At 40.6% G+C, this 16256-nt stretch overlaps 1 protein-coding gene across 1 annotated transcript in view; it reads left to right on the plus strand.

Annotated features, from left to right (window-relative positions):
* Nucleotides 1–15922: 15922 nt before the first annotated feature.
* SLC39A10 (solute carrier family 39 member 10) overlaps nucleotides 15923–16256 on the plus strand; it is a 104709-nt gene continuing 104375 nt past the window's right edge. Inside the window, exon 1 of the mRNA XM_077956153.1 lies at nucleotides 15923–16002. The gene's annotated coding sequence lies outside the window, so the exon portion shown is untranslated. The remainder of the gene's footprint in view (nucleotides 16003–16256) is intronic.

Below are 16256 nucleotides of genomic sequence, written 5' to 3' on the forward strand. Positions count from 1 at the left end.
AGCTGGGACTATAGGCGCCTGCCACCACGCCCGGCTAATTTTTTGTATTTTCAGTAGAGATGGGGTTTCACCATGTTAGCCAGGATGGTCTCGATCTCCAGATCTCATGATCCACCCACCTTGACCTCCCAAAGTGCTGGGATTACAGGCATGAGCCACCTCACCTGGCCTTGTCTCTATTTTAAAAAGAAAAAGAAAAAGAAGGGCTGCGTGCAGTGGCTTACGCCAGTAATCCCAGTACTTTGGGAGGCTGAGGCGGGCGGATCACCTGAGGTCAGGAGTTTGAGAACAGCCTGGCCAACATGGTGAAACCGTATCTCTACTAAAAATACAAAAATTAGCAGGGCATGGTGGCACATGCCTGTAATCCCAGCTACTCAGGAGGCTGAGGCAAGAGAATTGCTTGAGCCTGGGAGGGAGAGGTTGCAGTGATCTGAGATCATGCCATTGCACTTCAGCCTGGGCATCAGAATAAGACTCCGTCTCACTAAAAAAGATTAAAAAAACAAAAAGAAAAAAGAAAAGAGAAAAAGTTAACTGAGAGTATTGAGAAAGAAAAGCAAGATTCAAATCTATGAGATCAGTTCTAGAAAAGTAAGTCATAGAGTACCAAAGCAAATGAAGTGTTGGGGAAATTTAAATATTCAATCTGTATAGCTAGATGGATAGCAAATATTTTACAAAGGTGTTGTCATTACCTCCGCTTCATGGTAGGAATGGCCAATTTGTCATGGCACTTTTCCTTACAATATATTGTTTTATGCAGCAACTTTCAATTAATAAAAATAAGCACATTTGCCATCCTGGTGTAGAATTTGGTTTGGAAAGAATGATAGCAAGAGATATGTCTGAAATGGCAGGTGATGTCAGGGTCCTGAATGCATATTAAGCAATAGAGACAATGTGAATTTTTTTTAAGGTAAAAAATGGCATGATAATATATGTGTTAAGAGAAAGGAAAGAGCTCAGGTGTGGTGGCTCACACCTGTAATCACAGGACTTTGAGAGTCTGAGATGGGAGGATCGCTTGAGGTCAGGAGTTCGAGACCAGCCTGGTCAACATGGTGAAACTCCATCTCTTCTAAAAATACAAAAATTAGCCGGGCATGATGGCGGGTGCCTGTAATCCCAGCTACTCGGGAGGCTGAGGCAGAATCGCTTGAAACCGGGAGGTAGAGGTTGCAGTGAGCTGAGATTGCACCATTGCACTCCATCCTGGGCAAGACAGCAAGACTCTGTCTCAAAAAAAAAAAAAAAAAAAGAAAAAGAGAGAAAGGAAAGAATAATGTATTGAATGAGAGAAAGCAAAGGCTTCTAATATGAGTAGACCAATCCAGGGTTGCTGAAGACCTAAACTCAGGTAGTAGAGTGAAATAAAGGGGAAAGGCCATCTTCAAGAGCGAACTCAACAGGACATGTCAGAATTAAACTCAGCAGGACTTGGAAACCAATTAGCTATAGGTAGTAAAAGATAATATAATAAAATTGATCGACCTCTCTAGCTTGTGCAGGTGGTGCTGCTGAGAATCCAGACTGAGGAGTTAGCAGAAGAAACAAGTTTGGGAATGGAAAGATGCTGATAAAGAGAATGAGTGTGGTTTTCAATTTCAGATATCAATACTATATTTGGAATGCTTTCATTTGCCTAACACAGGGCTGAGGTGCGATGTGCCTAGCTATGATGTGTTTAGAAATAAAGAGAAAATGTAATGCTGATGCACACAAGGAATGTACTCAAGGAAGGAAATTGCAAATGCAGAAGCTATAGAATGACAAACTAGATCTACGAATTCCCAATATAAAAGAGAACTGCCTCAGCAATGGTGAGAAAGGATGAACTTACAAATGGAGCATGTAATGAAAAAAAAAAAAAACAGGAAAAAAAAAAAAACTAAACTAAAGCTGACACAAATCTGAGTAAGATGGAATAGGAAGTATGAGGTGGTCTTAGAATAATAATTTAGCATTTGCCTCCACCTGCCAGTCCCAGCATACTATGTCCAAGTGTGGCCTCCAGGACTTTATTTATTTGTTTATTTAGAGACAGAGTCTCCAGGACTTTACTATTTATTTATTTATCTCGACACAGAGTCTTGCTCCATCACCCAGACTGGAGTGCAGTGGCACAATCTTGACTCATTGAAACCTCTGCCTCCCGGGCTCAAGAGATTATCTTACCTCAGCCTCCCAAGTAGCTGGGATTACAGGCACCCACCACCATGCCCAGCTAATTTTGTATTTTTGGTAGAGACAGGATTTCACCATGTTGGCCAGGCTGGTGTCAAACTCCGGACCTCAAGTGAGCCGCCTGCCTCGGCCTCCCAAAGTGCTGGGATTACAGGCATGAGCCACCGTGCCCAGCCTGCCTCCAGGATTTTAGACATTAAAATACTGGAGAACATTCAAAGAGCAACCAAGATCATTAAAGGGTTAGAAAAATATAGCTGAAGTATAAAAGTATATTTGAGTTAGCCTGGAGAAAAGAAGAACCAATGGTGACTCCATTCACAATAAATACATGAAGGCACTGTAGAAATACTTCCCCAGAGTTCAGAGAAAGAGAAGGGATTACATTATAAACTGACATGCATGAAATATAGGGCAAAACTTCCTGAGGTGAAAGTTAAATATTAGAGTTACATTTGGTAGTTCAAGTTGTCTAGACTTTGTGAAATCTTCTGCTTGTGAATCTTTAAAGTCTGGAGAACTACACAGGAAATCCTCTATTTAGCAAGCACTCTGTAGTTAAGGATTGAAGTTCCTGATCCCCGGGAAAAGCCTACCACAAATACTACCATAAAATCCCCACTCTAAGTCATCTACACTGTCAGCGCCCCTTCAAGAGCCATTCATTCATTGAATAACTATTTATAAACACTATACGGGAGTTGTTATTTTAGATGCCAAAGATATGGAGTGAACAAAACAGAAGAAAGGAATGTATCCAATCAAAGTTCATTGAATGTTGCTCCATTTCAGATACTGAGCAACTAGCAGCTCCGCTCTTGTAAAACCTACATTCTTGAAAACCTGTCTTTTGCCATAGTTCCCACTTCTTGGATCGCTCATCCATTTCCTCTCATATCTCTGCCTGACTCTGATATCTCAGAGATCAATGCAGGGGACAGAAAATCCTTGCTCCAAAAATAAGTAGAGGGTTCAAGAGTCTGGATCTAATATTTTTCAAATAGAACATAAATTTTCTATAGTTTTAATTTATCTCAAATTTATCTAAGATATGATTTATTCATTGGGTTTACTCATTTCCTTTCGACTGTCTGCTGTCTGACTGACAGTAGTGGATGAGACAGCAGGATGATCAATGATGGTGCTTTTTTGGAATCATAGTGAATTATATTAATTGTTGAGACAGGCAAAATTTGAATATACATTATTTAGGTTGTTTATGTAGTACATGTAGATATACTGTGTATTTCTAGATGTTTAATAACAAAATATTTGGAAAGAAGGCTAACACAAAAGTACATGTTGAAAAATCAGCTGAATGTCCTTAAGTGCATATTTAGAATTGGAAATGTAATGCCATACTGATTGTGAGTTCTTTGATTTCTTTGAAGGAAGTGTTTGATGGAGTTTGCTTTCTTGGTACTGAATTCAGCATAGGGATAAGGACTGTTTTTATCTTTGTAGACGTCAACTGTGGTGACTTAGAAGCTGCCCGTAGGATAGGTTGTCATTTTCCTGCAAATACTTTGAAGCATCCCTGTATCATTTGATCTGATTCTCAGAAAGAAGAGCTGGCAGTGGCAGAAGATAGAATTAGGGAGGAAAGGTCCAGAGCCAGCACTGTTGGAACAGATCATTTCACTGGAAGAATTTTTGCCAATTCAGAGATGTGCAAACTAATCAGAATAAATTAGTAGTAATTATGGCATGAAGTAAGCATTCTGAAATTAATTCTTTGTGTTTTTATAGAGAAGTTACCTATGATCATAATAAATACAGTGATCAACATACCACACATAGGAAATATGTTAGGTGCTTCATAAAAATTTTCCCTGTTAACTCTTCATAAACACCTTGTAAAGTAAGGCATATTTTGCAGATTGAAAAAAAACAAAAACAAACTGAGGCCCAGATGGTAAATGGTTGTGCTGGGATTTAGACTGAAATCTGTCTGAGTCTAAGTCTGTATATTTTTCATTATATCACATCATGTCTTGCTATTGTGCCTATCGTTGTACTTTTTTAAGAAAACAAGTGATTTAGGGCTGGGTGCCATGGCTTATGCCTATAATCCCAGCATTTTGGGAAGCCGAGGTGGGTGGATTGCTTGAGCCCAGGAGTTTGAGACCAGCCTGGCCAACATGGGGGAAACCGTGTCTCTACAAAAAATACAAAAAATAGTTGGGCATGGTGGTGAGTGCCTGTAGTCCCAGCTGTTTGGGAGGCTGAGATGGGGGGATGGCTTGAGTCCCGGAGGTCAAGGCTGCGGTGAGCCGTGATCATGCCACTGCACTCTAGCCTGGGCGATAGGAGTGAGACCCTGTCTCTAAAAAATAAAATAAAAGAGAGAGAAGATGAAGAAAGAAAATGAGTGATTTAGAATTTACCCTTTTAAGTTCAAAGATTTCAACATTCCCGGAAGTGTTTTTGGGTTAAGAAGGCCTTCTGAAGTGAATATTTTCTGTTTGAGGCCAAAGATTAACAGCAGTTGGATGACAATACCAACACTGTTGCTAGTCAGCCATACCTTCCAGGCATAAGTAAAGGTAATTTTTTAAGGTCAGGGAGTTTAAAGAGAGCTCAAATGTTTGAAGGAGAAATAGTGGTGAATGTGATAGTGACTTGTGAATTAAAACCAAGTTTGAGGGCCGGGCACTGTAGCTCACGCCTGTAATCCCAGCACTTTGGGAGGCTGAGGTAGGCGGATCACAAGGTCAGGAGTTAAAGACTAGCCTGGCTAAGATGGTGAAACCCTGTCTCTACTAAAATTACAAAAGAATTAGCCAGGCGTGCTGGCGGGCACCTGTAATCCTAGCTACTCAGGAGGGTGAGACGGACAGTTGCTTGAACCTCAGAGGCAGAGGTTGCAGTGAGCCCAGATGGTGCCACTGCACTCCAGCCTGGGCAATACAGTGAGACTCTGTCTCAAAAAAAAAAAAAAAGAACCAAGTTTGAACATCATTCATTTCTGGGCTTGAAGAATAGACAGAAAGAAGGACAACAGCTAGAGATGCCACAGAGATAATGTCACCAAGCAATGATTACCCAGGCTAAGTCAGCCACGCCTAGAGAGTATGATTGAAAGGGGTATGAGGAAAGTGAGTGTGAAAGCTTGTATGTAAATGAATCATGTCCCTTCAAAGTAAAATTTTAGATCCGTTTAATAAAAAGATCCATTGTATTCAAGGTTATCCTGCCAAATTACCCAAGAGCATATATTTTCATGACATTATTGGTCTTATGTATGTTGTTTTCTCGATAATAGGAGTTTCCTTCCTAAGGGTAAGTAGTAATACTTAAATATTAATATTTCTGTTTTAAGATCCATTTAGAATTGCATTAGTGACCCTGTACGTTTTTATAAGAACATAGAATTTCCTTGTCCCCTACTACCTATCCTTACCCAGTGTTATATAATTTATTGTAAATAAATTGTTAATGATACATTCTTGTACTAGAAGAACACACTTTTCAGGTTCAGTATGTTTCTTTTTTTTTTTTTTTTGAGACGGAGTCTTGCTCTGTTGCCCAGACTGGAGTGCAGTGACACTATCTCGGCTCATTGCAACCTCTGCATCCTGGGTTCAAATGATTCTCCGGCCTCAGCCTCCTGGGTAGCTGGGACTACAGGAGCCCACCACCATGCCCAGCTAATTTTTTGTATTTTTAGTAGAGACGGGGTTTCACCATGTTAGCCAGGATGGTCTTGATCTCCTGACCTCGTGATCCACCGGCCTCGGCTTCCCAAAGTGCTGGGATTATAGGCGTAAGCCACTGTGCCCAGCCAGGGTTCAGTATGTTTCGTAAATAAGAGGTCACAGTAAACTAAATACTTACTATGAAACAAATAACTGGTACTGCACATTTACAATCTTAAGGAGATTTTTACCTTGAGTTCATAGCTAAAGTTTGAAGCAATCCATTGATTGGATGCTTCAGCACTAAAACAGAAATTTGTCTCAGAAAAGAAAACACTTTTTGTTTTGTAAACTTCCTTATTTTTGAATTTTAAATAGAGCAAAATGAATTTACCATATTATACACTTTTATGTGTATTATTCTTTTTTCTCAGCAACTTGCTTTTTAACCCTTTGAAAATGAAAGCCTGAAAATACTGTAAATATGCTTGTAACATCACAAAAATATTCCATCTAAGTAAGGAGGTTTTTGGTCATTTGGTAAAGAAATAACAATACAATCAACTAAACAAAAAACTACACACACACACCATCTTAGATATATAGATTGGGAAAAATTAGATTAATGATTCAAAAGTTAAAGACTTGGTCATTTCCTAAAAATTTGTACTCAGGAATAAAATAAGAGAAAGATCATTTACCAGTCAAAATCTTGTGATCCCGTCAGCTGTATTTGTATATAAAGAAGGCCTCTCCGGGTGCGGTGATTCACACCTATAATTCCAACACTTTGGGAGGCCGAGGCAGGCGGATCACCTGAGGTCAGGAGTTTGAGACTAGCCTGACCAACATGGAGAAATCCCAGCTCTACTAAAAATACAAAAACTTAACTGAGTGTCTTGGCGGCCACCTGTAATCGCAGCTACTCAGGAGGCTGAGGCAGGAGAATCACTTGAACCTGGGAGATGGAGGTTGCCGTGAGCTGAGATAGTACCATTGCACTCCAGCCTGGGCAACAAGAGCAAAACTCCATCTCAAATAAGAAAAAAAAAAAAAAGCCTAAAAATAAGACAAAAAAGAATCACTAAAAAATAAAAAATAATGTATAAAAAAAAGAAGAAAAAAATTAATAAAAGAAGGCCTGTTGTTTCCAGGTATTAAAGATACAAGATGGTGATTGTCCACTCAGAAGCAGGGAGCGGGAACATTGTATTCAAAAGTTAGTAAACTTCAAGCAGGGCACGGTGGTTCACTTCTGTAATCCCAGCACTTTGGGAAGCGGAGGCGGGCGGATTACCTGAGGTCAGGAGTTTGAGACCGGCCTGGCCAGCATAGCAAAACCCCATCTCTACCAAAAGTACAAATATTAGCAGGGTGTGGTGGATGGCGGGCACCTGTAATCCCAGCTACTCAGGAGCCTGAGGCACAAGAATCACTTGAACCCAGAAGGCGGAGGTTGCAGTGAGCTGAGATTGCACCACTGCACTCCAATCTGGGCAAAAAGAGCGAGACTCCGTCTCAAAAAAACAAACGAAAAAAATTTAGTAAACTTCAAAAAGGGGCCGGGCGCTGTGACTTACGCCTGTCATCCCAGCACTTTGAAAGACCAAGGCGGGTGGATCGATCATCTGACGTCAGGAATTCAAGACCAGCCTGGAAAACATGGTGAAAGCCCATCTCTACTAAAAATACAAAAATTACCCAGGCGTGGTGATGGGGTGCCTGTAATCCCAGCTACTTGGGAAGCCGAGGCACGAGAATCGCTTGAACTCGGGAGGTGGAGGTTGCAGTGAGCTGAAAATGTACCATTGCACTCCAGTCTGTGCGACAGAGGGATACTCTGTCTCAAAAAAAAAAAAAAAAAAAAAAAAAAAAAAAAAAGATTTAAAACTCTGTTGACAACTTGTTGTTTTTTTGAGATGGAGTTTTGCTCTTGTTGCCCAGACTGGAGTGCAATGGCATGATCTTGGCTCACCACCCGAGTAGCCTCCCGAGTAGCTGGAATTACAGGCATGCACCACCATGCCCGGCTAATTTTTTGTATTTTTAGTAGAGACAGGGTTTCTCCATGTTGGTCAGGCTGATCTCGAACTCCCGACCTCAGGTGATCCGCCCGCCTCGGCCTCCCAAAGTGCTGAAAATTACAGGCGTAAGCCACCGCGCCCCGCCTGACAACTTATTTTAATTAGCCAGTTATATAAGGAGTCCATTTTCACCATTATATGTCCCCACTCTCAGTCCATTTATTAAATACCTAATTGTGTGCAAGGAATTGCTATGGAAGATGAGCCAGGAAAATGCCTGTTTAAGATAAGATCTTTGTTCATTCTGGATTGCTCAGCGACACCAGCAAGGCAGTGATACCAAAAATGGAGGAAAGCTCAGTGATGATAAACCTAACCACATTTTTTTTTTTTTTTTGAGAACAGAGTCTCGCTCTGTTACCCGGGCAGGAGAGCAGTGGCACAATCTCCAGGGATCAAGCATTTCTCCCATGTTAGCCTCCTGAATAGCTGGGACTCCAGTTGCTTGTGCCATACCTGGCTAATTTTTGTATTTCCTGTAGAGACAGAGTTTCATCACATTGCCCATGCTGGTTTCGAGCTCCTGGGCTTAAATGATCTGCCCTCCTCGGCCTCCCAAAGTGCTGGGATTATAGCAGTGAGCCACTGTACCTGGCCGGCCAAATTTTTATCAGCAAAGAGAAGCTATTAATTTAAGTATACATGTACATTTTCCAGTTTAAAACTGGGTACTGATTTTATTTGAAAAATAGATGAGGAATCACAATCTCTTCAAAGCTGCAGGCCTCCTCTAAATGAGGCCTTCCCTTGCACTCTTAGTCTTGAGGAGATTAAAAGTATCTGAGATCTTCTTCTGTTTTATGCACTTTATTATTCCCCTACAGATAGCAGTCTTATGACCAGAAACCCTAAAATGTGTCAGATTCCCCTTGTGATAAGGTCTTGCTCAGATTCAGATAGTCAGACCCTGACAGCAATGAATTCAATTCTGTCTCGATGGTCTGACTGTATACTAGGGCTCCTTTCCAATTCCTCTCTTTTTCTCTTGATGGCTCTGTTCCTGTAGACTTGAGATGACAGTAACAAAATTTTAATTAGACATATAATGGAGAAAATAATACAGGTACTTTTTTTCAGGGTTGTAAGATACGCATTACTAATCTATATATTATCTTAAAAAAAAAAACAAGACTTACGTAATTATGTGGAAATGAAAGTAGAAGAGCTTCCTTTTAAAAACCAAACCACCTATCTAGATTTGAGGGAAGACCTCAGCAGGCATTTCTATTGCAGAAGATAGGCTATAGTTAGAGTCAGCTGGAAAGTATTTGTGCAAGGTACAGATGAGGGTAAAAAGAATGTCAGGTAAAATATCATCAATGGGTAGTAATTTTCCTGAGCAAATTTCCCCAAAAGACATGATTTTTCTATATAGAGTTACTCATCTGTATCCCAGGCTCACAAACTGGCTGGCAAGTTTTATTGCCAGGAAAATTGATAAATAGTTGTAGCCTGGAGATACAGTTTCTCTCCTTGCACATAAATGTCTTCCCATATCCCTTGGCTGTTTTTATCTCAAAGCATTAATCTGTATTTCTGGGGGAAAATATATTCATGATGATGCATTAGTAAATTCTCAACAGCTCAAAGATTTGCCTTAAAATTGTATTTTAAAATATTACTTTTCTGAATTAAATGAAGAGTTCACTATTACCTAGATCTGGAGTTTTGAAGCAGAGATATGCAAGTTCTAATTTGCTATAATGACTCTAGAGAGTTTAGTCCTGAGCCATTTTTCAAAACATTTTGAAACAGTAGTTCTAGAAATCTGCACTGAAACAAAACAAAATGACACCCCCATCCCCAGCCCAATGACTCACATCTACCTCAGTGATTAAAGCAAAATAGCTATAACTTCAATAATTATCCATTCTTCCATTTTAAAATGTAATAAGCTATGAAGATGCCCATTTAAATTGTGCCAAATTTATGCCATTCCATATACAAGAGGGCTGGTGATGTGATTCGAGTCACACCAGCTTCCCACCATTAGCAACACTCCCTAAAGGCAATTATCTTATCCAAATTAACATAACCCAGAAGACCTGAGTAGCTGAAAAATGAGGATAAGCGACTTCTCTTTCACTCTCCATGGAGCAGCTGTGTGAGGATGAGCAACTTCTAAGGATCTGCCAGTTCTAATATGCCATATATGTTTCTTAATTTTTTTTTTATTAACCCACAGTCAGACATTTTCTTGTATAATACAAAGTGAGACTAGGAAGGAATTGGAAACAAGTCAGGTAAATCTGAGGGAAGGAAGATATGCATAGTATACTGAATGGCCAGGAGCTGCACTGAGAATCTCTAAATACTGAGGGGCAGCCAAAAAGCACTGAAATGGAGGAAAAATTCCAAAGACGGGACAGGATGGCTATCTCATGCTTCCAGGAGTGTCTACTGTGTGAACAATTTATTAAGTCCTTTGGGGAAGAGATCTCTCTTTAAAGAGACATTAAAATGCTTTTTAGAAATATGGACCTCTGGTATAAGGAACAATTTACAAAGATAACCGCTTTGCATTAGATCAGCAAAATCAATGTCTTTTCTACCGTCTTTACTAATGCTGCAATCAAAACATGTAAGTAACTACTTTAATGTTATAATTAAAGCATACATTGAAACAGTAAACATTTATGGACTATTCATCATCTATAAGAAAACTGTGAGAAAGATTTAATGTTCCCTCTACCCTGGGAGCTTATGAGATAACACTTGTAGGGTTGATGAATTGTCTGTACTTTGAACATATAAAATTCCCCAAAAACATTCATATATCACAGTTGCTCCATGGAGAGTGAAACAGTAAACTAAAATGCTTGAATCTTTTGCTTCTTAATTTACTTTTCCCTTAGGAAAATTTAAGATAAATGAACTTTTAACATCTGGCTAACATCTTAAATTTTTACATATATTAATGATTGTTAAATTGCTTTATCACCTTAGCAGGCTCATCTTACGTCAACCAACATCCACATCCACTTTAATTCATTACTGAGTACGTATTTAGCATATGTTATATGCCTGGCACTGTGCTAGGCACTGGGATACAGATGGAAACAAAACCCTCTGTCCTCATGAAGCGTACATTCTAGTGGAAAGCCGAATATAAAACAAATAATCACAAGTAATTGCAAATGTGATAAGCACTTTGAAGAAAAAGGATGAGGATGAATGGGAAGGTGCTCAGAAAATTTCTTTCAATAAAAATTAAAATTAAGCAGGGACCTGAAAATATGAGAAGTTAGCCTGGAAGAGATAGGGTGGACCAGTTCCTCTCATTTTCCAGGCAGAGATCTTGAATCTTCTTTACATTCTAACCCATTATTCTTAGGCAATGCTATCCAGTCCTATAGTTTCAAATGTAATCTAAAATGCTGACAATTCCAAAATATGTTGTCTGACTCAGACTTCTCTTCAGAGCTTGACCTGCATAGTCCATTACTTACTTGGCATCTCCACTGATGTCTCTTGTGTATTAATATCTCAAACTTGAAATATCTCAATTATTAAGCCTTCATTCCTGATCGCCACTTCCAAATCTGCCCCTCCTCCAATTTTCTCCTTTTTGGTAAAAGATACGTCCATCCACATAGTTGTTCATGTCAGAAACTCAAGAGTTATCCTTGCCGGGCACGGTGGCTTACTCCTGTAATCCCAGCACTTTGGGAGGCCGAGGTGAGCGGATCACAAGGTCAGGAGATCGAGACCATCCTGGTTAACACGGTGAAACCCCGTCTCTACTAAAAATACAAAAAAAAAAAAAAAAAAAAAGTAGCCAGGCGTGGTGGCGGGTGTCTGTAGTCCCAGCTACTCAGGAGGCTGAGGCAGGAGAATCGCTTGAACCTGAGAGGCAGAGGTTACAGTGAGCTATCACATCACTGCACTGTAGCCTGGATGACACAGTGAGATTCCTCTAAAAAAAAAAGTGTTATCCTTGACCTTCAACCCACCCCCCCCCACACATCTTAAACAGTTTATAGCCAAGTCCCGTCAATTCTACCTCCAAAATATATCTCAAGTCTGTCTCCTCTCCTTGACACTGCTTCTACGCCAGCATATTTTGCTTGGATTACTGCAGTAGCACCAATGAACACAAACTCAATATTGTCTGACTACAACCACAGCTCTGGAGCCACAGCCGCATTCTGGAGGAGATTCTTTTATCTCAGTATATGTCATGGCAATTGCTTTGCTCTTACATTGTACAAATGATTCAGCAAAATTTCTTTTCTGACGCTTAATAAGGCTATCAATAACTTTCTTTTAAGACAATCTCGCTCTTGTCATCCAGGCTAAAGTAAAGTGGTGATTGTAGCTCACTGCAGCCTTGAATTCCTGGGATCAAGCAATCCTGCTTCAATCTCTTTAGTAGCTGGGATCACAGGTGCGTGCCACCATGCCTGGCTAATCTTTTTGATTTTTTTATAGAGATGGGGGAATCTCACCATGTTGCCTAAGTTGGTTTCAAAGTCCTAGGTTCAAATGACCTGCCCACTTTGGCCTCCCAAAGTGCTGGGATTACAGGCATGAGACACTGTGCCCTGCCAAGGCTAACTTAAAATTAATTTTTCCCTGTGGTACTGTATACAGAAACCCATTTTGTGTGTGTGTGTGTGTGTGTGTGTGTGTGTGTGTGTGTGTGTACGGTTTGGGTTTTTTTTTTTTTTTAATAAACTGAGACAAACTCCTGGGTTTCTGACTGACTGCATTTAAGTTGGGGTTCCCACAACCCCCTCGTAGGGTTCGATTAATTTACTGGATTGTCTCACATAACTCAGTGAAGCATGTTTGTTGGTTTATTATAAAGGATACAGATGAAGAGATGTGTAGGTGAAGGATGGGGGAATGGACGCAGGGCTTCCATGCCCTCCCTGGGCACACTACCCTCCAAGAACCTCCAAGTATTCCGCTATTCGGAAGCTCTCTGAATCCTGTCCTCTTGGTTTTTTAGGGAAGTTTCAGGACATCAGCATTCCTTTGCCCATAGGGCGGGAACCTTTCAGAGAAGGGTCTTAAGACCATTGATCAGAAAGTCAGGGAAACATTGGAGTAGAAGGAGGGCAAGAGAAGGTCAGAGGCCTGCCAGAGAGGCCTAACACACCCAACAGTGTAACAAAAGACTGCAACAAGGGCAATGGTAGTTATGAACCGGGAACCATGGACGAAAACCATTACGTATCATAACACCAAAGGCACCTAACCAAAAGGAGGAATTTGAGGGAGAAATTATTTTCACACTACTACTGGAAGAATTGAACTGGTTATTTCGCTTGACACCTGTGTTTAAAATGTCAAGTCAAATATCCTATTAAAAAATTCAATCTCTAATTAAAACACCAAACATATTTTGGCCTCAAGCTGTACAGTTATTTAAAAAATATATCAGCATTTGGCCTGGTGCGGTGGCTCATGCCTGTAATCCCAGCACTTTGGGAGGCCAAGGCAGGCGGATCACTTGAGATCAGGAGTTTGAGACCAGCCTGGCCAACATGGTGAAATCCTGTCTTTACTAAAAATACAGAAATTAGCCAGGCATGGTGGCAGGCACCTGTAATCCCAGCTACTCAGGAGGCTGAGCAGAAGAATCGATCGAACCTGGGAGGTGGAGGTTGCAATGAGCTGAGATCACGCCACTGCACTCCAGCCTGGGCGACAGAGTGAGACTCTGTTTTAAATATATATATATTCAGCTTTATGACATAGAGCTAGAGAGTTACAAACATAAAAATAAAAATAGAATATATACAGTTAGTTTTTATAACACCCTCAAAATACAGTATTACTTCAAAGTTTAAATAATTTGTACTTAAAAAAAAAAAGAGGCTGGGTGCGGTGGCTCAAGCCTGTAATCCCAGCACTTTGGGAGGCCGAGACGGGTGGATCACGAGGTCAGGAGATCAAGACCATCCTGGCTAACCCGGTGAAACCCCATCTCTACTAAAAAATACAAAAAAAAAAACTAGCCGGGCGAGGTGGCGGGCGCCTGAAGTCCCAGCTACTGGAGAGGCTGAGGCAGGAGAATGGCGTAAACCCAGGAGGTGGAGCTTGCAGTGAGTTGAGATCCGGCCACTGCACTCCAGCCTGGGCTACAGAGCGAGACTCCGTCTCAAAAAAAAAAAAAAAAAAAAAAAAAAAAAAAAAGAAAGAAAGATCAAATTATTAAACGAAATTGTAACATAATTCATTTAACCATAACGTAGAGTTATTGATAACCTACCATTTTTTTCTGTTAGTGCTTCAAAATAGTTAAAAAAAAAAAAAAAACATGCTATTGAATGAAAATATATTAATCCTTGCTGGGTCTTTAGCTTCCAAAAAATATCCTTAAAAGCAATCTCAATTTGTGATCAAGAATATTGACCAGTATATAACATCTGTGTTCATTTGCACCAGAGATGTGGGAAAAGTATTGGTATTTACACAAGATCAGTTTTATTCCATTCTAAGGTAGAAAGCAATGCAAACTTTTATGGATATGCTGATCATTATAAAGGACAAAGCAACTAGATTATATTTATGACACAGGGTGAAAAATTTCAGTAAATGCACAACTACTACTATATGTACTGTCACATATTATCTTTATAGCACAATTGCTATAGCTGCTTTGTCTTACCACGACTGTAACTCTGGGTAACATAATATTTATTGCTGAGGCTCTCTGTTCAAGGATTTTATTTTATTTTATTTTATTTATTTATTTATTGAGACAGGATCTTGCTCTGTCATCCAGGCTGGAGTGCAGTGGCATGATGATGGCTCACTGCTGCCTCAACCTCCTGGGCTCAAGCAATCTCCCACCTCAGCCTCCCGAGTAGCTGGGGCTATAGGTGTGTGCCACAATGCCTGGCCAATTTAAAAAAAAAATTTGTAAAGATGGGATCTCACTAAGTTGCCCAGGCTGGTCTCAAACTCTTGGACTCAAGTGATCCTCCCACCTTGGCCTCCCAAAGTTCTGGGATTATAAGCATGAGCCACCACACCCACCATCATGCCCAGCCTGTTTTATTATTCTTATCAAAGCTCTTTCTGTGAAGTTAAATTTGAGTGGTAATGTCAAATACAAAGGTCACCAGCTCTCATGCTACTTCCCTTTTTTTGAGATGGAGTCTCCTTCTATTGCCCAGGCTGGAGTGCAGTGGTGCCATCTTGGTTCACTGCAACCTCCGCCTCCCAGGTTCAAGCGATTCTCCTGCCTCAGCCTCCTGAGTAGCTGGGACTACAGGCGCATGCCACCACGCCTGGCTAATTTTTGTATTTTTAGTAGAGACAGGGTTTCACTATGTTGACCAGGCTGGTCTCAAACTCCTCAAACTCCTGACCTCAGGTGATCCACCAGCCTTGGCCTCCCAAAGTGCTGGGATTACAGGCATAAGCCACCATGCCTTGCTCTACTTCTTTTTAAGCAATTGTAGTACCTGATCTACTGATGTGAATTAAGATTCATGGTTTCATCCATTTCTCTTAGAGTCTAGACCCATTTCTACCCATGAATTTGGTCTTTTCAGCTGGTGATGAAAAGATAGCACTTATTTATTTTGAAACCTCTAAAATAATCAATTCTGATGTGGCAATTTCTACTCATTTCAGAACTCCTTTAAATTAAAATATGCAATTCAATGATATTTAATGTTTGAGTTTAAAACATCCTTGTCATTCAGTTTTAGAATTATTATACATTGGAGGAGCTGAAAGTTGATTAATAGAGATTGTTATTTTCCTAAAACCATCCTTTATACTGTGGACTAGATTCTCCTTGTAGAGATAGGAACTTGGATCTTGCAAGGCACAATTTGCTGTGAACCATTTCTGCTTTTCTGTGTGCTTGTCACACAGAGGGGAAATGGATAAGAGAACTAAAAAAATAATTTTTTCTATCACAAGACCAGTTTTTTCTCTTGTATTTCTCTGATGTAATCATTTTGTCTTCTGAATCTCACAGTGAAATGGGAGATTTTCTCTGACCCCTTCATGGGCAGGAACTAGAGTGTGGGCATTAGAACTAGTCAGCCATTTCAGTGGTAGCAGCAAACTCCACTCACTCAAACCTGTTGCATTGCGCTCAAGCCCCCGCAGCACGGAGCACGCAGGTGAGCGGGTGCAGGAGGTGAGGCTAGTGTTTTCAGCACCAGCTGGAGCAAAACTCCATGTGGTACCGAGGCACCGTCTAAGAGGGAATACCCGTGACCCCTAAGGCCCCAGAAGAGTGGTACAGTGAGGCTCTTTTAGCTTTTGCCATCTGCGGACAGACTCAGTGGGCCCTCTGCCTTTTTGCGTGAGATAGTTGCTCTCTGCCAGTGAGGGCAGAGGGTCAAGTGTGACAGCAGGCATGCTGTATGCCGAG

This window comes from Macaca mulatta, chromosome 12 (assembly GCF_049350105.2).
Source record: "Macaca mulatta isolate MMU2019108-1 chromosome 12, T2T-MMU8v2.0, whole genome shotgun sequence".
Classification (NCBI taxonomy): Eukaryota; Metazoa; Chordata; class Mammalia; order Primates; family Cercopithecidae; genus Macaca; species Macaca mulatta.